This window comes from Vanellus vanellus, assembly GCF_965231255.1.
Source record: "Vanellus vanellus genome assembly, chromosome: 8".
Classification (NCBI taxonomy): domain Eukaryota; kingdom Metazoa; phylum Chordata; class Aves; order Charadriiformes; family Charadriidae; genus Vanellus; species Vanellus vanellus.
This window is the reverse complement of record NC_138913.1, coordinates 20,219,913-20,244,189: the sequence shown is the minus strand read 5'-3', so window position 1 is coordinate 20,244,189 and position 24,277 is coordinate 20,219,913.

Here is a 24,277-nt window from a genome sequence, read left to right as displayed (position 1 = left end):
TGATAGCCGAAGAGTTCAAACTTTTTTTTTTTTTTTTTTTTGAGGAGCTGCAATACAGTGATACAAAGGCAAAGGGCATAGGAGCAAAGCTTTGGCTGTTGGGCTACAGTCTATTTCTGCCATTTTGTGTGGGGTGCTGTTACTGTTGGCGTAATTTCCTTGTTCAGCAGCTCAGATTGGAATGCGTTATGGATAAATGAAGATGAAGAGCTGGAGTTAAGAATTGAAAAGACATTTGTTTCCTCAGAGATGACCCTTTAAAGGCTGATGAGGTTGGAGCCAAAGGCAGGACATAGGCAGGACCTGTGAAGCCAATAAAGCTGTCAACTGCAGTAGTAACAGTAAGAGAGTTAATTTCATGGGTGAAATTGACATTTGTTCTCCCCAGTAAATTGCAAGTCACTGAAATGTTTTGGTAGTGCAGCCAAATTTGGTTTTGGCATATGTTGTGTATTTCTTCTGCAGTTTCTATTTTCCTTTCATGTTTGTACTGAGTTTATAATGAGAAAACTAGTATTCATTCTGAAGGAATAAAATTATTCAACATCATATTTTAATTAATAAATGACTAACCATACTGTATTAAAGTATACTTTCTGTGGGCATGCTAATGGAGGGTACTGTAATTGGTAATACATGGATTGAACAGACTACACTGACCCTTACATGCTATCTAGCCGTATCTATCAGTAGAAAATGAAAAATAAATCATGCAAGAGGAACCCTTTTTCAGAGTTCAAGTGAAGAACATACTGTAGAGAGATATATATTTATAAAAAGGCCTTGCATTGATTGATTGCTTTTTCTTTGTTTATATAATGTTTCCTCTTAAACAAGCTTCAGGAATACAGGAATATAACATTAACACCTGCAATGTAAATGTTTTCTGTTGAACTCTTGTAGCTCTCTGAGTATGTGAAACACTTGACCTTTGTAGAGTAACAAGCTTATGCTTTTCCAACTGGCAGATAAATGGTGAAGTGAAACTCAGGAATCCCTTGGTCAATGGATTTTCCTACTGGCTTTTCAAAGCCTGGTGGTGTGGGATGAATCTCTGCCCTGTGCTACTTTCAATCTCTCACTCTGCTTGTGAATTGGCATTCTCAGAGTTTCATTGCTTCCCATTTGAAGAGCTTGCCAGTCTGTGTTATTGTTCCTGCATCCACTGTGAGTTATCCTCCCTGAAGTCCAATGACTGGAAGGTTGGAAATTGCTTGCAGACACCTAGCAGCTCCCAGTAAAAAGTGCTGCATTCCAAATGTGCATTTAGAGCTTTTTTCTTTTTAGACAGATGTCATGGATTGACATATTTAGTTTCATAACAGCCAAATAATCATTTCCCACTTTGTTCACTCTGATCCTTTACTGGATCCTTTTCAAGTTTATACAGTCTTCCCTGGATTTTTGCTGCCCAGTTAGCCTCTCTGTTACTAGCTGTAGTTACGGAACTCAGCTTTGGGACTTCTGAGGAAACATACAAGATGTTGTATCCTTGAAGGCTGCATGAACTGACATAAACAGGGTGGTGTTACAAGTTCTACAAGCACCGTTTTTCCTCTAGAGATGTGAATGACCCCTCTGTAATAGTTGACCTCTACCAGCATAGGAAGTAACATCATGTAATGTCTTTTTGTGTTTCCAAGGGATATTATTGAGAGTTTGAGGAGGTTGTTGCTTGGCAAGTGTAGTTTGCTTAAGTCTGGAACTGGAAATAAACCGTTTCTTACAGTGGGACAAATATAGCAAGAATAGCAAGTCAGTACATTTCCATGTATCTGTGTATGTTACTTTAAATTACATCTTGTTCTAAAGCCCTGTTTAAAGAAATACAAAGTGTAATTTTTTTTTTTTTTTTTGTTAGGTGTGAACTGTTTTACATTAGGCAGCTGGTAGGTCTAGGGGAGAAGCATTCTTGTCCTCATCAGAGACATCAGATAGGTATGGGAAGACAGGAGTCATATTCTACTCAGATGCGTATCATTTTTGAAATTACATATGCAGGCATCCTACTTGCAATGTGAAGGAGATATGTTCATCTGTAATGAATATGGCTCTAAGGCTGCAATTAAAACTCTGACTTGTGTTCATTTCTATTAACTGCTTTAGCTGTGCTGCTGTTGTTCCTAATAGGCAATAATACTTAAAATGACATTATGAAATCTGAAGCATGCTGTATTTGCAATTGTTTGCTTTAAAGTAAATTTTGCTTCATTTTAAGTGTCCAGCATGATTATTTGGGAGTTACTGCTGATAATGGAATGCTTAGAGCTGTTATGAAATAGGAGCTAATCAGCTTTAAGGAACAGATTCATGGTGAGATAGTCAAATATTTTCCTATTCTGGCCAGAATAGGAAAAGAAGTTTCATTTAGCAATAATGATCAAAAGAAGCGTTTTACAAAGACTTTTAAACCAAATGAACTTGGAAAAAAGCAGCTGAGAAGAAGTTTCTGTAAATTCTTTCATCTATAAGGTTCAGAGCAACCTCTAGGTCAATCACTTTGCAGTAATTTGCAGAAATATAAATGCCTTAATTAAGCAAGTTTTAAATAAAAAGGGGAGCTAGAAATTGTTGGCTTTAATGCATTTATACATCTATGCTTTCCAGCAGTTGGAGGGGGGAATGGTGTTAATCTCAAGAGTCAAGATGAGATTGCCATTATATCCTCAAAATTTCTGTAGCAATTTTCACAAATTCATCTGCTTCGTAACTGCTGCCACATGGTGCTAGCATAACTAGCTAACCTGATGGAAGCAGATACTCTTATCTGAGGCAATTTAATCAATCCTTATGATTGTTATCAAATCAAATGTTTTCAAGGGGCTGTGTATTAGCTCAGATTGTACACTGACAGACAAGCAATTGCCTAATGGGAATACATTGCATATGTTTAGTAAGTGAAAGCAATGATCCCAGCTGGGACCAGGATGTAAGTCTTAGATGTTTCACGTGAGTGCTTTGTCTGTTAAATGAAGCCACTAAGAAATAATACTACAAAATATACAACTAGTTACTGTTTACAAGTTTTTTACTTTAAAGGATAAATACTCAAGAGTACTGTTCTGCCCTGATTTTTTTTGAATGCTAGACTATCTGAAATTGCCCCCTTCTCAGTTCTTCTACCCCCACAAACTGCCAAAGGTCCTGAGATAATTGTGGAGGATGTTTGAATCTAAAGTATGAGCATAGATCTAGATATAAAAGTTCACAGAGCAGCAAGATGACCAGATAACCCGGCTGCTATTCTCGTGGTATTTGCGAGAATATAAATGAATAGAGGTGTTGTGGGTGAACGCATTCTTGTAGAACAAACATTTCTCCCCGCTCCCCTCCCGAAGTTCAGAAGCGGCCTTTACTAGGGATACAGGGATATGTAACCAGCATGGGCTATTGGACACAAATGTTCACTGCCAACTGTGCTACATACTTTCAATTGTTCATTTAAGTGCCATATTATAGGCAGAAAAGCAAATATTTGGACCTCTGCTGTGTTATCTCTGCAATGAGGAGCCAGATCATCCTGTTTTATGGTCCTATTTAACTCCACGTATGCTAACAATATCATCGGAAATGTAATAGGCTGGGTCTTCTCAAAATCTGTAATGATGCTGCGGGGATGTATAACTCAGTAGCTATAGTAAAGTGTAAAATGTATCCTTTCCTATTCTGTTTGTATAGGTCTAGATCACATTTCCTGATTTGAATATGCTTGACATCTCCCCTGGTGTCTTTTTTTAAAGGACTCCATGAAGCTTCCAAATTTCACCACCTATGTCAGCAGTCGGCGTGTATTTACTTGTGATCTAAATGTGACTCCAGAACAGTGATTTATTTTTCTGTGTTTGAGGGGAAGGGAGGAGGAGGAAACTGCACTACTTCATGGCTTCAGTCAAAAGAGGCTGATGTTGTGCTCTAGACAGGGGGGTCCAGCGCCTTTTCTTGGTTAAAGCCGGCCAAGGTCTGTAATTGGCAGAAGCCACAGAAGTGCTGTAGTTAACATCATTTCCAGTCATTTTTGATTTTCTGTCTTTAAAGACCTCTGGTAACTGGGTTGAAAGAGGAAGGTTTTCAGTGCAAGGCTTGAACTCGCATCTCCCTGCTACAATACTTTCACCTCCTTGCAGTTCATGGTCCTCAGGCCTCCACCACAGCAGTATCAAGTGATTAAGCAGTGTGAATGAGCCAAGTTTGTCCTCTTGTAAATCTTGTATAATGCTTCTGGTTCTTGCCCAATGAAAAAATCAAAGCTATTTTTATGTTGGAGGCTTCTGCGTGGATGCCAGTTTGTTGACTTCACTAGTCTAGTTATATACACAAATATAATTAATTGACTGTAATGGACTCCTGTCTCAATTCAAGCAGTGTATACCAAGAGTTACTCCCCTCTGAAGAATAGAAGTGATAGAAAATAAAAGCAGTATTTCCTTTTTGAGATTATCCCAGAATATGGTTAGTAACTCTTAGAACTGCTAGACCTGGCCTTATCACTTCAAGTGTCCTCACCATCTGCTCAGGGTTCTGTTGATGAAGAACTTGGGCTAATTGGTGCTTAATATCAATCGAACAGTAATAATGAAGGAAAAGTCATTACTAAGGCTGATGTGAATTAGTAGTAAAGCTATTGTGGCAACAGCTATTATTGCTGTTTACTTGGTTGTCTGGACCATTGGCTTCTGATATGAAGTCGGCTATTTGTATAAAAGACCTATTTACAAGAATGGTAATTTCCCCCACAACATTAAAAAGGGAACCAGTGAGCAATGATGACACATCTGCCAGATTCACCCAAGCTCACCCAGGTGATGCTGCATCTAAGAAAAAAAGGCAGATTAATGATCAAATATAGAAAAAGGAAAAACTGGGTAGGCAGCAGTACTGCTGAAAATACTCATTAGCAGACCGAAAAACTGAACATAAAGCTTCAGTACTATGTCGCTGCTTGAAAAAGGCAAACAAATTGCTCTTGGGTATATGAATAGGATTGTCATATGCAAGACATTAATTCAGTCCTGGGAGTTCTCTTATGGGAGCTGAGTTTTGAAAAAGATGTAGACAAAAACTCTAGCTTTCTGTTCTATCGTTGTTCTCTTTTAGATAATGCAAGCTATGAGGAGAACTTGAGGTGATTAATTTACAGTATGTGAAAGTTTGTTGTAAACAGAAAGATGCCCTGTTATTTTCCATCTCCCACTGAGAGCAGAGTAGGGAGTTGTTAGCGGAGTTTTTAGGCTGGAGCAGGTTTCACAAGGAGATGGTCTGTTTCCCATCATGGGAAGCCTTTAATGATAGGTTAAAAACACCTGTGTGGGTGTGATTATGTGTCCCTCTCTTGACTTGGAGCAGGGCAATGGATGACACAGCTTTTCCAGGCTTATTTTCTGTGCATCATGTAGCATGTGGAATCTTTTAAAGTGATGATCTCAATGTCTAGCTGAATTGTTTGTGACGGTTTTCAAATCTTAGATATAATTTTATTACAGTAGACCACAAGATTAAGAGCCACCCTGGATTTTGTCCCAAAGATTAGATCTCTTTGACACAAACAGGAAAAAAAAGCAGTCCAGTTTTTGCATTATCTCAATGTTGATTTCTGGCTTCATTGCCTGAGCAGATGGGATCAGTCCCATCTCAGTGTGCTGCAAAGAGAATAATGATGATTGCAACTCTCTGTTGAGGTACTCCGACTATTTCTCGTTCAGGGCTTAAATGAGTTTCAAATTGTTTGTAAAATCAGTGCATGTTATGCTTATGTACAGCTGAAGGCATGTTGTTTGAATGAGCAAGATTTGATCCTACATATTTGTTGTTATTATGGGTTTTTTCCTCATCTCAGCAAATATGAATGGAATAAATCCTGTCCTGTTTAAATCTGGAAAGTACGCACGCTGACTTCAGATGCATCAGGATTTCAAAGTCCCTTCTTCCCCCACATAAATGCTAAAATCTTGTGAGCTAATTTTAGCCCAAGGCATTTTTCTTTTTATAAGTCCGGGAAGATTTATAAACTCCCAAAATAGCAAATTATTTTGGTCCTGATGACACAATAGTTGCACTAATATTGTTGCTGTGAAGTCTAAGATTTTTTTTAGGAGAAAAGTTACGGGAAGTAAAAATACACAAATTCTGGTAAGTGTTTTAACAGAAATAAGAGCGTTTGTTGGTTGCAGCATGATAACTGAAATATAGGACTTTTATTCTCCTTCCAAACAGAACTCTGCCATAATATCCAGAAATATTTCCCATTAATCATTTTGTTAAGGGTTTGCTAGCATGTAAATCTTGCCATGACTGGAAAAAATCAGTACCCAAAATGAAATGGAAATTAGAAGCACAGCAATAGCAATATATGATGTGTTGAGCACTTGAAATGCTGAACTATTGTCAAAGGTCTAAAAAGCAGGTTGGCCAGCAAATGAGCTGGTGTGCCAGGTTGCTGCTGAAGAGCACTGACAAAAGTAGCTTGCTGCTTGATTAAATTGGTACAGCACAAAAATGGGTGGAGAACAGAAAAGCTGCTTTTTGTGTCTGCCTGCAGAGCCCAGATGCTCACCTCTTTTGTTGCATAGGACTGTTAGCATGCTTTTGTATGGGGTGGTGACGGAACTGGGGAAGGCCACAGTAAGAGAATGGGAAGTGCCTGAGAGGAGTGATGCAGCCTCTGCTGCTTGATGAGTAGGAGGAGATGTATGGACCAAACTCCTTCAAAGGCACAGCTTGAGTTGGATGTCTTTTTTTCTTTGGAAGTACCGAGCACTGCACAAGCACCAGAACCACCTTCTGGGTCCATAATTCAGTCTTTAAGGATCAGGGATCCAGTTGAGCAAAATACTGGAGTTTTTCCCTTGTCTCCCAATCCCTTCTAAATCATTAGAGCCTTAAATGTTTGCTGAAACTCATGTTGAATATGGACAAAAGGACGTCCTTTTAAGTGTTCATCTAGTTTTCCATGGGGTGAGTTTTACTTTGCTGTGCTGCAGCTTATTTCAGTCCTTCCTAAATGATTGGTGTAAGCTGTGACTGTCTCTTTGCTTTGGGTTTCACAGAATCACAGAATGGTCAGGGTTAGAAGGGACCTCTGGAGATCATCTAGTCCAACCCCCCTGCCCGAGCAGGGTCAAATTCTGCAATGCCAAGCACAGAGCAGGCGTGGTATACAATATTACACCTTGGATGACACTGGAAAGCAAATACTGTGCACGTGTGTGAGCAATGATTTTCATTTCTTCTCAGTGCATATTAAATTTCATCATGCTTTGATATCTTATTACTAACCTCTTTGCAAAGTTTTACATGGAAATACTTACTGAAAGAATATTTCTATTTTCTTTGTCCTCTTACCTGATAACTTTTTGAGAGAAGAGGTACAGTGCTAGTGCTTCGATTGCTATGGGAGATCAGGTGCCTAGCAAGCCTTCTAGATTCTTACAATGTTGGTGTTTGGAAGAGTTCATAAAATCTCCAGGTGCTTGCATTTCCACTTAAAAGCTTAGTGCTGCTTAAGCATTTTCAAGGGTGGTGGCTAGTAAAATAGTAAGAAAGAGCAATCTGCAGAGTTAAGGGGGATGGGAGGGGGGACGACCAAGCCACAACTAAACAACAAGCCCACCTCATATCTGTTTTTCTAGTAAATGCAACAACTGGCCAGAACTTCTGTTGCTCTTGTCCACAACCGAATTGGAAGCAACAGCTTGGTGTTGAAAGCATTTATATCTTATTACTTGTCCCTTGAGTTATGCAGTTCTTCTGCCATCAGGGTTTCACAGAAGCAAATCTTCCAAAGCAAATAAATAAATAAAATCCCAGCTGAGAAGCTAATATAAATGGTATGAAACAGAAGGGTAAATGGGGAAAAAAAAGACTGATTTGACATAAACAAATTAGAGCTGTTGACAGTGTGGGTGATTTCGAGAAGTGCAGTTCTATTAAATTCACAGATATGAATCCTGACAAATAACAAGCCGTGGTAATTTATATAAACAAGGAAAGGAAATAATAAGTGGATGTGGAAATCTAACAAGAATTTTGTTGTTAGTACAGCACAAAACATTGTGGCAGCACAGATAGAGAAAACTGAGAGGCCTTGCAGTGATGAGGCAGTGCTAACATGCAGTGCCCCACTGGAAATGGTCACAATGCTGTGCCAATGTGAGAAAGCTGGAGGAATGACTGCAGTTCTTTGCCTTTCACACTTATATCAAAAATAGAAAGCATATTTAATCAGCATGGTTAGATTGTAAAGTCACATAAAAACTGAGGTCTTTTGGTGCTGTGCTGTAGGCTAACATTTGGATGCAGATGTCTCCAAGGCTAACTCAAGCTAGCAGATCCCCTGCACCATCCAAGCAGTAGGTCTGTGGTTTGTTCATCGCCTGGAACTCCTTTTCATTCATCTGGTATTTTATCTGCTTTAGGCTGAAGTTTCTGTGCAGGTATGCAATGCTTGTTCAGTGTGAATGGTCAATATCACATATAACCTTCTGATTCCTGCCTGCAGGCACCGCATGAAGTTCATATCCCTCTGTTTTTATTTTAGAAAGACCGTTTTTTCACCTTTCATTGAGGGTTCTTAATGGGCAAACCTATTAAAAATTCAAAGCACTGTATTTATTTAGATAAAAGCTGTTAATTATAAATGTCCAGCCATATGGCCATTAAGACTAACATTTAGTAGGATAAAGAGGGAATGAATATTTTAGATAATAAAGAACTGTTTTAGAAAATAGAAATTTTCTTGATGTTATGTTTCATGTAGGTTTAACAATGGAGTGGTGGTTGGTAGCCTGCAGTGGTTCACACTAAAGAACTTGGTTTTCTTTTCTTTTCTATTTTTAATGCCTTGCTATTGAAGAGTGTCTATTAAAAAATAATAAAAAAAAAGCGCCACAAAAGTAATGCCTCAAGGAAAGCCAGATGGTGGAATATTGGGATCTGAAATGAAAATAAAATATTCAGCCATACATATGTGCCTTAAATACACTTAGCTGCTGCAGTCCTTTGTTTATGAGCCAGACTCTCTTCTCTATTACTTTTACATTGGTAACTTTGAACTTGTTTTACATATGTTTTAGTAGATCAAAGTTGAACAAAAATGTGGTTAAGGAAATTTTTGTGCTTATTGGTTCTAGCCCCAAGTCAAAGATACAAGGTCAGGTTTTGGCCAGATGTCATACCCTGAAGTAGTGGAGGTCGTTTTGGACAGGAGAAGAAAAGAGATTGTTTCTGTACTGGTACTTCAGTCTGGCAGGTTTTTTTAAAGCACTGAATGTGGACAGGGATATTGTTAGAAATTTTTTGTATGTGTCACAGCGTTTCCTGAAAAAGTTACTGTTGAATGTAAGTTGGCTTATACTGAAAATCTTTCAACTTCATCTGTAGCGACAGTGTCCTTGTTACCTGGAACTATGTCGTGCAAAATAAGCAATAGTTCAGGAAAGCATGTGTGTAGATAAGCAGAAGCCAACAACAACTGAAAAGCATAGTGGAGACATATGAAAACTCAGTTCTTCTATGGAAGCCCAGCCAACTCCTGGAGCAATCTACAAAAATTCCCTGCAGGTATCCAGCATTTTTTATCTGATATATAAAAGAATAACTATTGTATTGTTATTGCATTGCCAACCACCTGCTTTGGTGGAAAAACTTCCTTTTAATATTTCCTGTACTTTCTTGTTTTAATAGTCAGGACACACATTTGAAGGCCGTGATTGAAGACTAGGGTAGCATCAATTACTGCTGCTAATTATGCAGTTTTGGAAAATGTGTCCATCAAATACTCAGTGTTGTGAACTGTGCCTAAACAGAACCTGCCATTTCCTTTGTACTGTCTTGGTTCAAAAGGCCCTTGATAGAAACAGGCATGGTGTATGTTCTTCTGAGCTGGGTGACAAAGCTGAAGAGATTAGTTTGTTCCAGTCAGGCCTGTTCACTTTTTCCTATCTCTGTCTCAGTTTGGAGATGAAGTTGTGAGCTCTGTTTTTTCTTTAGTCCTAGCCTGGACTTGCTTGCAGAGTCACTTTGCCACTGTCAGAAGCTCATCATTCCTTCCTGTCCTGAAACTGATAACTAAGTTTAAAGAACCAAACTGTTGATGCTTCAGATTCAAAATTTGGAAAGAAAATTATATGGTATAAATTAAAACTGGTGTGGATTACTGTTCCGTGTCCCTCTGCACAGTCTCTTTCAGGCTTTCTTACCACCCTCATCTCTTGACCCATCTGCTCAAGAGTGCTATGAACTTTTGTGGCATGTGAGACAGTGTAAATACCACTGTGGCATGTAAAACAGTGTAAATACCGCTTTGGCAAGTCACTGTGCATCTAAGGAAGACTGTGAGTGGGTGCAGCTCTATATACACCTTGCTTCTGTTGATGTAGAGAGCAAAGAAGGCATGTTCAGAAATGAGATGTGGCGGGGGCTGGACTGGTGGCTTTCCATCAGGTCTTCACTGTCAGAGTTGCTGCCTACAGCAATACATTTTTAGAGCAGTTATATATTACAGCAATGCTAGATGCTGCTTTGGGTCTGAAGGAAGATCAGGAGAGTGAAAACGGATTAAGGTCTATTGTAAAATTGCTAAATCTGTGTGAACGCGTACCAGATCTGATTCTTGTTCTTCAGTACAGGGATGATTCACAACTCTGAGAAAATATTAGGAAAGAGGCCCATCTAACAGCTCTATATTTATGTTTCAAATAGATAAAGGGTTGTTCAATTTTCAAACTACTTTTACATCAGTACAAACAGGGTTTTCTTTAGCTCTTAACCTGCTGCTGTTTGTCTCACCCAGCTGCAGTAGCCAGCAGAGATTTCCAAAAGTCACAAATGCCACTTGTCCAGTAAATGAATGGGAAATTCAGAGTCTAAGTCTGCATCTGACACCTGACTGACAGAAACACCTAGCACAAGGTCAGACATCTGACCGACAGAAAACCTAAGTCAAGCTTGAAATATTAATGAATAGCAGAATTATAGATTAATAGATGCAAAATATTTTGTGTTTAAATATTGGTCATGTTTAATAACTGTGACTTAATTCAGCCACTAGACGTTTTGATCTGTTTGCTTACTCAAAGCCTCCAGCTGCAGAAGTCATGTACAATTCCTGAAATATATAAAAATAAAATAAAAAAGACTGCAGTCTGCTGCTGGGACAACAGAAGGTAACTTAAAAGCTGTTGTTAGAAATGTTACCACAGGTTGGGAAACTATACTACGCATACTTGAAGTTTTGTAGATAATTAATTGGGTGCCCTCTGAGCAACACCACTCCAAATAATAAACAGCTCCTGTTTGTCCAAGGAATCTGAAGCCCTTTGGGTGAAGGCAGTGATTTGGGATAATTTTGTCCCACACCTATGGTCTTGTTTCTGGGATGGCAAGTTACAGTTCTCAGGGGCCTTTCTTGAACAGTAAAAGCAGCTGTCTGATCTGAGACAAGCTCGGCGTAGATTAATTGCTGTAGAAATCATTGTAGTCCTAATGTTAGCAGTGGTCACGCTACCCTTCATCATAAGTGCTTGTACTCTGCAGGAGGTGTAGCACAGTGTCTGTGATAACAGCCTCATGCTTTACTCTATCCCTTTTGATTTAAGAGTTTCCCTGAGGGCTCTTCTGGAAGAGGAGTTCTTTATACCTAGTCTGTCACAACCTGACCAAAACCCAGGTCCATTAGAGAGACCCCCTCACTTTTCTAGTGGCAGCCTTTCTTTCTTCCAAGCATCTGCAGGTTGTTCCACAACAAGAGTGAGGAATCCCCAGGAAATTTGTGGTTTAGCTTTTTGTTTGTTTTACAGGTGAAGGAGAACCTCAAGGGGTTCTACACATTTCTGCTTCCTGTGGAATATGCAGTTAAGGCATTGAATGGGTCTCCTTGGGTGGTCAGACTCACCAGAAACAAAACTCTGAAGATGGGGCTTCCAGGATTTTGCACATGATAGAAAACACTTTGCTTTGTGCTGGAGTGCAGAGGGACATGTGTCACATCCCTGTTAGGACGCCTGTGAGATGATTGTCATATGCCTGCAAGGGGGTTTAAGATATATAATGGATATTCAAATTGTGCATTATTGTTCAGAGAGATGAAAGTGTAGTGGGAAATCCGTAGCAGGGAGAGGATTTCTGTGCTCTTCAGGTGAGTCAACGCTATCATGATCCATACAAGTTGATTTGGGCCGGTCACATTAGACTGCTTACTACGCTTAAGGGGCAGAGTATGGTAGTAACTCCACAGCAAACACAAATGTCCATATATCATCCCATGTATTGCTTTTTAAGTGGCTAGCGGTAGTACTTGAGTATATCATGCTGACCAGCAGTAGAATAAAAAGGGGCTTTCTTGAGTCGGCTGTTAGTATTTCTGCATGAATCCATCACCTAACTTACAGTTAATTCCCACTGCTCAGGTTTAATCTAGATCCAGAGTTTTTGGATGTATTCCTCCATTTGGTGAGACTATTTTTGGGGAATCCTCTTACATTCTCATTTGTATTTGTAAACCCCTTCCACTTTAGCAGATGGAAATGTATTCAGTGTCTATCTTATTTAATGTGAAAGTCTGTTTCAAAGCATGTCCCCCTTATTATTTGGAATGGCATCTTTGTAACCATAAAAATTGGGCTCAGGACACAATCTGCACTGGTTACGTTAACCTTTGTCAGACTGACTTTCATCAGCTAGAGATCAGGAAATATTCAAGTCTGTTTTCAGTCCTTTGTGTCACCCTCCCAGTTAATTTGTTTTAAATTGTACAGCAACAATATTTACTGTTTAATGAAAAATCCCTTAGCCCATGTCTGTCTTTATTGCCTTTTTTTCTCCTCCCTTGAAGCTATTTGCAATTAAACCTCAGTAAAATATGAAGCATAAGAAATGTTATCTTGGCAATGAAGAGGCATGAAACAGATGAATAATGAGAAGCGGAAGATAAGAAGCAGTAATGCCACTTTCATTTTGGAGTGCCTATTCTGGCAGAGAGTTCGCATCACCTTTTACTGTTTCGTATCCTATTTATGAGTCACAGGAATGATTAAGGAAAAAAAAAAAATCCCACCAAAGAACAGTCCTGAGATTCGTTTAAATTATGGAAATGAGAAACTTCAAGGCCTCTTTTGCTAAAGATTAAGAAGTATCTGTCTGAGATTGCCAGTGCACTTTAACTTAGAGAAGTGTGGGGTAAAGGAAGGAGGATGCCTCATGTATTTTTCTTGGTTGTGTCTGTTTTGAGCAGTGCATGAGTATAGCTGACACAATATCATAAGCTGTTTCCTTTTTATTTCTTCCCAGATACTGGCCTGGGACAACTCTGTGCTCGTGGATAATGTACATTTGTGATAAATATAAAAACCAAGCTCAGTAAACAACGAGCATGAGATGACAGGGGTCTGGAGACTTCCCATCCAGCTTTCTTTGCCCTTGTATTATTTCTCTATGTGAGAAAAACACATTGTAGTGATAAAACTCAGTGGAGCTGTTTCTATTCTTGTTTACACAAATTTTATAGGGATGTCTCTTTTGCTTTCGGTGAAATTTGCTGGTCATTTTCAGTACTGTAAGAAAGTTGAGTCCTGTGGTGTTTGGCAACTTATAAAGGCTTACAAAATTCTCTCTTTTTTTCTGGATGATAAAGATCCTAGCCACTATTTTGGGGGTGCTCCTATACGTGAATATGTGGTGTTATTAATTTTGTGCTGTTTACTTAGCCTTGTTTTTAACAATCTGGAAAGCAGGAATAAAAATCCTATTAAATATTTCTGCATGGTGTGCTGAAGTGGCAAGTCTGCATAAGCCAGTGTAGACAGAGAAGCAGTGAGAGAGAAATGCGGAGGCGTTAGATCTGACTTCTCAACACTATGACAATTTGGGTAATGCAGAGTTATTCGGCAAAACTTTCTGGGCAGCAAATGATATAAAGTTATAATGCAAAGGACCAAAAGCAATAGGGTAGTCTTATGCAGAGGAGAATGTAATCACTTGAAAAGTTCCTCAAGGTGTTTGGAGGATGTGGCACAACGCTGATCAAGTTACTGTGCTCTGCACCACTGGTATCATCCTTTTGCTACCAGTTAAAGCATGGCATGGGATTAGCTTTGTGTCTTTATTCTTTACAGCATTCTGTGGGATTGAAGAGATAATCAGGACTTAGTTTGACCCAAGTGCCATGTTTATTGTGTATGGCTATATAGCAGCCCAGAAGGTTTCTGGTGATCTTTGTAGTAGAAGACATGGGAGCTGTAGAAGAGTCCCTTAAATTGTGTGGTGCTATGCCTGAAAATTTGTCGTGGACCCTAAAGCTGGTGTTTCAATGATCTGAATTCCCCTATTGCTTGCCATTAACCTGGCAGGTTTCTACTGGAGTTTCACATTGCCTCAAAAGCTCTTCAGTTTACCAAGCTGGTACTTTCTGATTTTTAAAATGCTTTGTCAGAACATCTCTGAGCAACTCTTAAGCAATATTCACTACAGTAGCCTGTCAAAGGACTCACAGTAAGCATTAGCTAAGGTATTCAAAGCTGAAAAGAAACTTAGATAATAAAATGAATCTGCAGTTGGTTTTTATCACATAATTCTTTTTTGCGTGTGTAATTAACTTGTATGCTATGGAGCCTTTAAACAATACCAGCTCTTCATGTTTGTTCTCTACACTGCACTAGGGAAAGCAGGCTCGGTCTGGTATGTGGGAGATCTGCAATGTAATTATTCAGGTAGAAAAAAAACTTGATACGTCTAGAAGCCCACTCTAGAGGTACTGCAGCAGACCCTATGGAAATAGCCATAATTCCTCAGGAAATAAGTTTGTAGTGGAAACTTTATCATCCTAGAAGGACATGTAATGATGTTTTCCTGGAGAGATCTACCCATTTGGATGGATAACATAGGTAGTGTTGTTAGTTTACATCATTCATTTTCCCCTGACCCACAGCTGTAACTGCTTGCAGTACTACCCTGCGAAGATGTAAGGGAAAACTGCTTGCAGTTCTGCTCCTCTCACACACCTAGATAAGACTGTCTAATACAGTTCTCAGCAAAGCTGTCCCAATGACAGTACCTCGAATTCAATACACCCTGAACCAAGTTCTATTTGTCCAAGTCACACATTTTTCTAATAACTCTAAAGGAGAGCATTTCCCCTAAGGGGAGAGGCAAATGGTGAATAATCTGAGAATAGGTATGCTGGGTAGGGAGGAATGACATTGTTCAAGGAGGTTGTGAAAGAGAAGACTTGTGCTGTAAACATTTTTCACCTTTACAAAGCCAAAGGAAAATAACAAATTCAGTGCCCATTGCCACCTTGTTTGCATAGCTTACAGTAGGGCAATGACTTTTGAATTTTCCGTGCCCAGAAAGGCTTTTTTATTTTGACTGCATGTTTTAGTTTGAGTAACTGGAATATAGGGGACCTATGTAATGGAACCTTTCTAAGAGCTATGCCATTGCTGCTCTGCTGTTCTTGGCTTAGAATAAAAGCAAAATCTTCTGCCCCATCTTTTTTTTTTTTTTTTTAGAAGAGAATTCTGGCAAAACATCCATTTGTTTAAATCTTTCTTTGGTCCCTAGAAGGCCTTGAAATACTACTAATAATATGACATTCTCTTGATAATAGAGAAAAAAAGCATTGCCATTACATTCCTGCAAAATGTGTAAGTTAGGATGAAATTTCTGTTAAGAAAAGCATACTCTGAGTGTTGAATCAGAATTGATCTATGTAGATCTGTAGGTAGAGGCATACAATGCCATCTGTTTTGAAAGGATTTTGAATGCTTAATCTAGATAATAAAAGGGCTAAATATTACTGTCTAATTTTTGTACTCTGCTGCTTATTTAATCATTGGGTTTGATCTCTTAGCGGTCCAAAATGGTTTGTGTCACCTGAGAATAAAAAGCTCAGAGATGCCTGTAATTTCTGCCTACTGCTGCACAGTCACCATCTTTATTTTAAGTGAAAGATGCCCCTCAGACGTGGTTTTATCCTGTTCAAGAGATTTTCCTGGCTTCCTGTGCCTCACTTAAGTTGGATCTGATTGCGTTTTTAATTAAAAGCTCTTTCAGCTGGAAAAATGTTGATCACAGAAGCCAAAACATTTTGGGGAAATGTGCTGATTTGTAATTTCTTTCATCAGGGTGACTGTCTGGCTTTCAAAAAAGATTCTATTTTGGATCTTGGAAACCAGAAATAAGTTCAGGCAAACCACAAGTCTACTTCATGTGCTTCCTTTTGGTCCTCTTTCCCAAGGGTTATAGAAAGGAATAATTATTTAAGGTTAATATTTAGTCTTTGAAATATCTCATTGCTGTGTTTAGATGACAGGATCTATTTTGCTATGGGGTTATCTGTTCTGTCTCAAGTCAACAAAAACTCCCCATTGTGCTTTCCCATCTCTCTCCCCTCCCCTTCCAGTGCAGAAGGTTAATCTCTTCCTCCCTTTTACAAGTTGCATATCAAGAAAGGTGGGAAAACTGAGTCAAGCGTGCAATATTATAAACTCTGCATTTCGCTTCCTGCCTGTTAGCACACTCCTCCTGGAAATGTTGGCGTCTCCTCTCTTACACCTTTTTCTTTTTTTTTTTTTTTTTTTTTTTTTATTTTTAGCTTAAAAAGAAAGAGTGAGGCAGGGCCATTTCCCACTTAACAGGTTTCCCATGTGGAATCTCTTGATGATCTGATTCTGTTTGGTGCCTCCTTAACATTCACTTGTCCTTTGACTTGTTCTTGCAAGTAAGGTCATGTTGCAGTTTCTTCATACCTGGATATGTAACGGCAGTTGCATCAAATTGTTATTCTTAATGCCACCTGTGGTTTATTCATCCCACGCTCACAACAAATAAAATGCCACTGATAGCAGGGGAAAAAAGTCTGAATCCCACTCAAGAGTTTATCATTGGATCTATGCATGATGGAACCAATATAAACATCTTTTTTTTTTTTTTTCTAGTTTTTTTTCCTCCCTCCACCCCTCCTCCTTCCCTAGCCTATGTCTTAGTTGTTTGGTAGGTTTTTGCTTTGAAATAAGAGTTATTGGCCTTTAGTGTGTAAACTCAAGGCAGACAAGGTTGTTCCCAGTTATTTCTCATGTTTACCCTGAAACAATGCTAGACACACCACTATTGATATTATGTGTAATGCTAAGTATTTGTGAAAATAATTTATTTTTCTTATTGGTATGGCTGGGCAAAAAGCTAGTTGGTGTTTCAGGGCTGTTCTACACAGATGATTGTTTTACAGAAAGATGTAATTCTGTAGTTGGCCTTTAGTGGTGTCATGCCCTTTTCCAGGAAATCGAGGACATTCAGTTTTACATTGGAAGATGTGAACTGTAACTTCCATTGCACTGTTGCTTATTATTTTCTAGATGGTAATAGTTTAGCAAGTACTTGGTGTAGTTTAGATGATAAAGCAAAGCACTTTAATGTTGAAGATATGCCACAAATAATGGAATTCTTAAACGTAGGTTGAGCAAATTTAGGATTTCAGATGTACAAAAGGTCTGATCTTACAAGCAGCTCTGTTTATGACTTCACGAACGAGGGTAGCCTCACGAATTCAAGGAACTTTAAATTCAACCAGTCTCTAAAACTAAGGACGTCTTTGCAGGGCTGCCAGAAAGCAGTATTTCTAGCACTTACGTATGTGGTGGCATTGGTTTGTATGTCCATAGGCTGAGTATGAAAAACATTCTTTTCCTACCCGTATTTTATCATCTGTTACATATAAAATGCAAGTCATTTTCAGTTGATCTAATTAGTTTGCAAACAGTAATTCCAAACAAAAGCCAGTCACACTGTATTAAACACTTTAGTGAGCAGAGCGCAGTTTTTGTTTCTGAAGGGTAGTCTGTGTACAAAATGTATTTAATTAGTTTTCATCAGAGCTATGGATCCTCTATCTGAGGATTATAAACAAGCCAGGAAAACCTGGCATAGCTGAATTTCTGTGTGCGAGCTCAGTGCTCAAAATGGTGCCAAGGTACATAACGACACCAAACAATACCACCATAAATTTACTGAGAAATCTTGTGGTGAAAGTAAGGTTTAAACTATAGCTTAGGGTTTGTGTTGTATACCTTTCCCTTTCCAGCTGGGTATCAGTTACAGAGTTCTTACTCTCCCTAGTATGCCAGCACTTTAACTGAGGATGGTTGATGATGAGCATACTATAAAATGCTTAAGTGTATTTTGAGAGTTGAAAGGGCTAACAAATGCAATATATATATATGAATGTGATACATTTGTAATGAATTTGACACAGAAAAAAATACATTACAGTAGTGTGGAAAATGTGGTTTGACCATAAGGATGCCAGGGGATCTTAAGCCATTAAGGCTGAAGCTTTGTCCTTAATTCACCCTGTCATTTCTAGGTATTACAGTACATGGCACCAATGTAACCCACTGTCTCACATCTAGTGAAGAAAAAAAAAAAAAGGATGGTATAATGTGAAGTTTATTGGGTAAAAGGGATCTGCTGTGAACTGAGCTTCACTCTACGATTTTCACAGTGTATATTTAGGACAGGTCTCTGCAGTTACTTGGTGGTTTTTGTACATGAAGTATTTGTAACACTGGAAAAAAAAAAAAACAACAACAAACAAAAAAAAACCCCAAAAACTATCCTGCAAAATGATTCAGAGTATTTAGAGCGATACATTAGAAAACAGGTAATGTAATGGCTCAAGATAACAGAGAAATCTGTATTTTGCCTCATTTGAGCTGTGTACATGTATTGTGCAAATCCATAGAGGTATATTCAAGGTGATTAGCTAGGATTTAGTTCTGTGTGGGAGCAGGGGGAAAAGGTCTAATGGAAATGTTGACAGACCATTAACTAGAGTATCACTAATGGGTGCTATAATAGATAGAGATATTTTTAATTGTAAAGGGGTTAATTGGTATTCCTCATTTGCATTCCTTTCTTCCTGAGTGGTGGCAATTTGAGCTCATCCATTGATGGGAATGACTATTATACTGAGACAATAGAAAGGATCACAATATTTTCTCCAAGAAAATAAGCAGGAGGGAAAACCAGAAATATGTTAACTGACGTAGGATGATTAGCCAGCTGTGGCTGTGGAGAAAACCGATTTCTTCCTAGGAGTTTATTTAGGGAGTGCCTGCAGGAAATTGTTTCCATAGTAATTAGAATTTTTTTTTAATTGCTTTATATCTGAGCATGGGAAAAATAGCTCACATTGGTCAAAGTGTTTACCATGACTTATGTGTTGTTGCAAACTTCAACCCTTTTCACTTGGATATCAGAATTTTCTGACTATAAGAGAGAAGTTCCTGCTCTTTCCTTTTGCTCAGTCTGAGGTGGTGAGGGAAGTGCTTACACAGCCTATATCTAGACACCTAAAATGAGGTTTATCTCCCTAAATTGATGGGAACAAATTGGGCTTCTGCTCCCTGTTGCCCTTATAGGAGTTTAGTTGGTCCATGACCAGAAGGACTGGTCAGCTGATGCCAACCAAGGCTGCCTACCAGGTTACCTCTCACCTTGTCACCAGCCTGTTGTGTTGATAATGTCTTCCCCTCGTGCTTTTTAACCTTGCATCATTGTGCAGGGTTTAAGCCAGGAACAGCTAATGAGGGCTGGGGGAGCCTGGCCGCATGCTGCCAGGGCAAGCTGCTGGCAGTGATTTCTGACTGCGCGGCAGCCAGTCTCCATTGTCTGCCTGCAGCTCTACACACTTGGATTGGGCTCCAGGGGCTGATGATCTCCTAATGCTGGCTGCCTACAGACCATAAGGAAGCTTAGAGCATACCCAGTACTTTACATAGTTAGTGCCTCTCTTGAGTGGGACTCGCAGATTTGGATGACGTGAACAGCACACGGTAGCTATAGTCTCCCTCGCCACTTGAAATCCCCTGTACAAAGCTTTCCTCTTCTAACAAAGGTCACTGTTTCTTCAACTCTAGAGTTAATGAGACAATCTTTGTCTCATTAAGAAAAGCAAACAAAGAAACAAACACACATCTGTGCCCTCACTTTCTTCTTTTCTGCTGTGGCCATCTCTTCTTTGACTTGAGGTCGCCTTCCCCACATTCTTGAATTTTGTTCCTTTTTTTGTTTGTTTTCCTTATTGCTCCTCCACTTTTTCCCTAGCATTCACTGAGCTGTGCATGCTCTTTCTAAGAGTCTAACAGCTTTTTCATCCAAACTTCACTTGTCCTCCTGTCCCATCCTGAAATGTGTAGCAACAAATATTTCATGTGTTTTTTTATTAAGTACTGAAAACAAATACATTTGAAAAATACATTATAAAGTTGTGTTGTTTATAAAGCTTAGGTATATTTTACTGAACAAATAGCATCTTTTCCTTTCTTTATAAAGTTAATGCCTTAAGGAATTTAGCCAACAGCAACAATTTACTCTTAAATATCAGCTTAACGTACGTAACACAACTACATTATTTAATAGAGGAATTTGCCAAGTTGTCAGTCCTAAAGTACAAACTGCAATTTCATCTCTGAGTCTTTCCAGTCTTTCAGTATTTACCATGCCTTTATTTAGTGGCCCAGATGCTTTTTTGGTAAAAGTGAGCAATTCTGACTTTCCCCATCTTTGCCCATTTCCTAACTAGATGGGACTGACTTTCCTGTAGTGCTGGCAAAAAACTGCAGATTGTATTAGTGAATGCAGATAGGAGACTTCAAGTTTCAGGAAGGTTTCTCAACTCCTATTCCCAGACCTCTTGCTCTAGACTTCATTGTGGGTCATTTTTACAGATTTTTGTGCTCTGTGGGCTTCCAGGCACCTTTTTTGGTTGGTTGGTTGGTTTGGGTTTTTTTTTTTTTTGTTTGTTTGCAGAGTTCGGAAATGCCGTGGGGCTCACTGGAGCTCCTTGTTCACAGCTGAATCTCTGAGTAGCTCAGATGAAAGCAAGAAGTTGGCTGTTCCTGAATGAGACCCAACTGGCCTGCCTTCCATCTGCTGGGCCATGCTGGCTCTCTGCTGCCCACTGATTGCATAGGCTGGGTGGTCCTCTCACAAGTAATAACATCCATGTGGTGCCAAAATCCCAGGCTAGTTCTCAGCTTGATCCATTTCCCAATCTGCTTTGCCACACGGCCAAGCAACATTTGTGCCAGCATAAGGCCAGAGGAATAGCTGGGGGTGGGAGGAAAGCAGAGCTGCATTCTTGATTATGTTTTTTTAGCTGCAGTCCTGGCTACACACTTGAGATGCCTGGAGATCATCAAGTGCTCTGTAAAGCACTCTTGCAACTTACATGCTTGGTCACTTTTGTACACTGTGTACATACCCTTCTCTGCCTGCCTTAAAGTAATTGAGTGGTTGCATGTGCTTGTCGTAGTTGTTGTGTAGTTTCTAGGGCAGGGGGGACTGCCTGTCGGCTCCCCGACTGCCTGCAGGATTTTCTTTGCTTCTGTAGGCTTCAGCAAGTCGAGTCTCAGTGCAGCAGCTTTGGCATGTATGCTGCTTGGGCACTAGAGTCATTCAGATAGAAGCTTTAGCACACTAGTAGTGTCTGTACCATAAGGACTTTTCACTTTAAAAGTCACCGACCATTTTGGCAGGGGTACCATTCTCACGCTGTGAAGTGCCCTCTGCATTGTGTAGTGTAAGGAAGTGATTTGGTTGAAAAGAACACCCTCCTCTTTGTTTTTGGTTTTTTTTTTGGATTCTCCCTCATTCCCACCCAAAATTATTTCTGTTCTGGATCATTTCCATGACCCAGTTCCCTGCAAGGCCACACATAATGGGAATGAGCAGCAGGGTGAGGGGGTGACAAACAAGCTTCAACTGCCGTGCCTTTATACTCCATAGGATAAAGAGTGCTGCTTTGGGGCTAGAAAATCGAGGCTACTATAGCAGAGATAGAGCACAGTGTGAGTGCAACCATACTGACACAGCTGGGTTTATCCTGGAATAATAAAACCCACCTACTACCCCGTGTATGAACTAAACAGTAAAAGCACAGCTTTGCTAGTACAACTGCATCTATGTTGGAGGATTTTGCCAGCATCCACTATGCTATAAATACCGATGTCTGTATTTGGGACCTGACCATAGAAATGTATCTTTACCAGCTTTAATTGATTTTAGCTAGGAGCTAACTGGCTCCAGAAGAACTACTTATAGCTTAACATTTCTGTTGAAAATGTACCATTTAGTAATTAATGGGTTTGGAAAGCAGCCAGAATCTTTCAATCTAATCCAGTTTAAGAAAAAAGAATCAATTGACTCTTTTTTTTTTTTTTTTTTAATGGTAAATATCATGAAATATTTTACAACAAATCATGCTTAAAAATAGCCCAGTTGCACCAGCTGTCATATAGGATAAATCACTTGCATCAGGACATGATCTTTGTGATTTGTGGTCTATGCAAATAAGAGCAGGGGTTTGCTCCACATTTTGTATTCAGGCAAAGTTCCCTGTGGACTTCAATGGGAATTTTGCCGAAGCAATAACAGCAAAATTGGTCCCATGTGAAAAAAAAAAAAAAAAAAATGATCACTGGGGAAAATTAAGAGATTTTTCTTAAAGGCACAGATGGCAGTTAAGCATTTAACTTTAATTGGCTTTTTACGTGAGTTGGGACCCCTCTACTGTTGTACCTTTAGAAGAAACCTCCTTAGTACTCTGAAAAGAAATGTGTGACAATTGTGGATAGTCGGTTGCTGGGAGGGATGGAGCCAGTGTGCTCCAGGGAAGTGAAAGGGTGCTACAGAGGGATGTGAAATAGCTAAAATAAATGCCAAGATGGAGATAGAGCAATGACAGCTTCCTTTACTCTTCCTGTGTTTTACTTGTCATGACAGCACTGTATGTGTGAGGAAGGAGAGAGGGGCAAAAGGAGCCAAATGTGGCTTGGAGAAGGAGCAACTGTAGAACTTCCAGGGTTTTAAGAATGCTGGAGGGGAAAGGACATGAATGTTAAAGCTTGTCTGAGGCATGGAATGAAATAATTTGGCAAAAGTGGCCTCAGAGGCTTAATTTAGTATTTCAGAATATCATGTTGAAAATTAATTGCAACTAAATCCTTAGGTTTTCAATTTGCTTAGCATGAGCGTGATTAGGTGGATACTAAAAGCATGAACAAACCAAATCTGAGAAAGTTGCTTAAGGTCAAGGTTATGGTGATGGATGTAGTTTGTTTTCTAAGCTTTTTCCTTAAATTAACCTACTGCCATTTTAAAATATTTATTAACTCGTGTTTAAATCCAAATAAAAATCTGAGCAGCTTTTTGCATGCATGCACAATTCGGTGCTAAAGGCACATCACAGCGATTGCTAAATCAAGATTTAGGATGCAGCATAGGTAAGGTTGTCATTGAAAATGTCATTTGCCTCACGCATGAGAATGTTTTATTGTGAAATTAAGACACTTAGCTTGGTCCTAACAGTTGGGACTGATTAGAACCAGATACCAGGTGTTGGAGTAAAGAAAAGCCAAATGCAACTGCTGGAAAGGTCAAGAATAGTAGCAAGACCCTAGGTAAGAGATGTGGCCAGAGATCAGGCAAGGAATCCATATGGCAAGGGGTGTGAAGTGGCTGGAGCAATTGCAGACTGGCAGCAATAGAAACTAAGAATCAGGACTAAGCACACAGAGATTGGAAAAAGTAATTGAAGCTAAGGAGGCAGGATAAAGAAGAAATAAGCAAACCAAGTTTAGCTTAGCTTAGCCAAGGGACACGTTAATAAGCCAAAGTCAGCATCTTGATGTCCCTGTATTTGTAAGTGTGGGTAAACTGCCAACCCTTAGCTTCCCCTGTGATGATTCTGGCTTGGTAAGCCTTTGGTCTTGGCAAAATCTGACTGATAGGAACCTTGTCTCATTTGGTTGCTTCGTGGACAGGTCTTGTTCAGTAGCCTCTCTCTTCCCATTCACTGGGATGCAGAGGTTGGGTACAGGGTTGTAGGTTCATACCACACTCCCCTTGGTCAGATGTCAGGAATTTCCAGGTTTAAGTCTTCCATTTCTGTTTTTAATTTCAGATTCTTTAGCTCTTATGGAGTCTCCATTCATGGAATTCTTCATCTGTGGCCTGGAGGTCAGATATAAAAATCTGTCATGGGACTGCCTTCTCAGGAGAAGCTTCAAATGACCTGAGAGGTGGTGCATTCAAAATGAAGAAACCTGTCCTTTTTGACCCTCATAAATGCAAAGAATTGCATAAAGGTCCCTGCACCAAGTCAGGTATTACCAGGTTCAGACCTGGAAACAATGGGGTTTCCTTTTCTTGGAAAGCCTTCCTCCTCCATTCACCAACCAGGCAGAGACAGAGTCAATAGCACTGAACTCTAATCCATTTGCCCTCG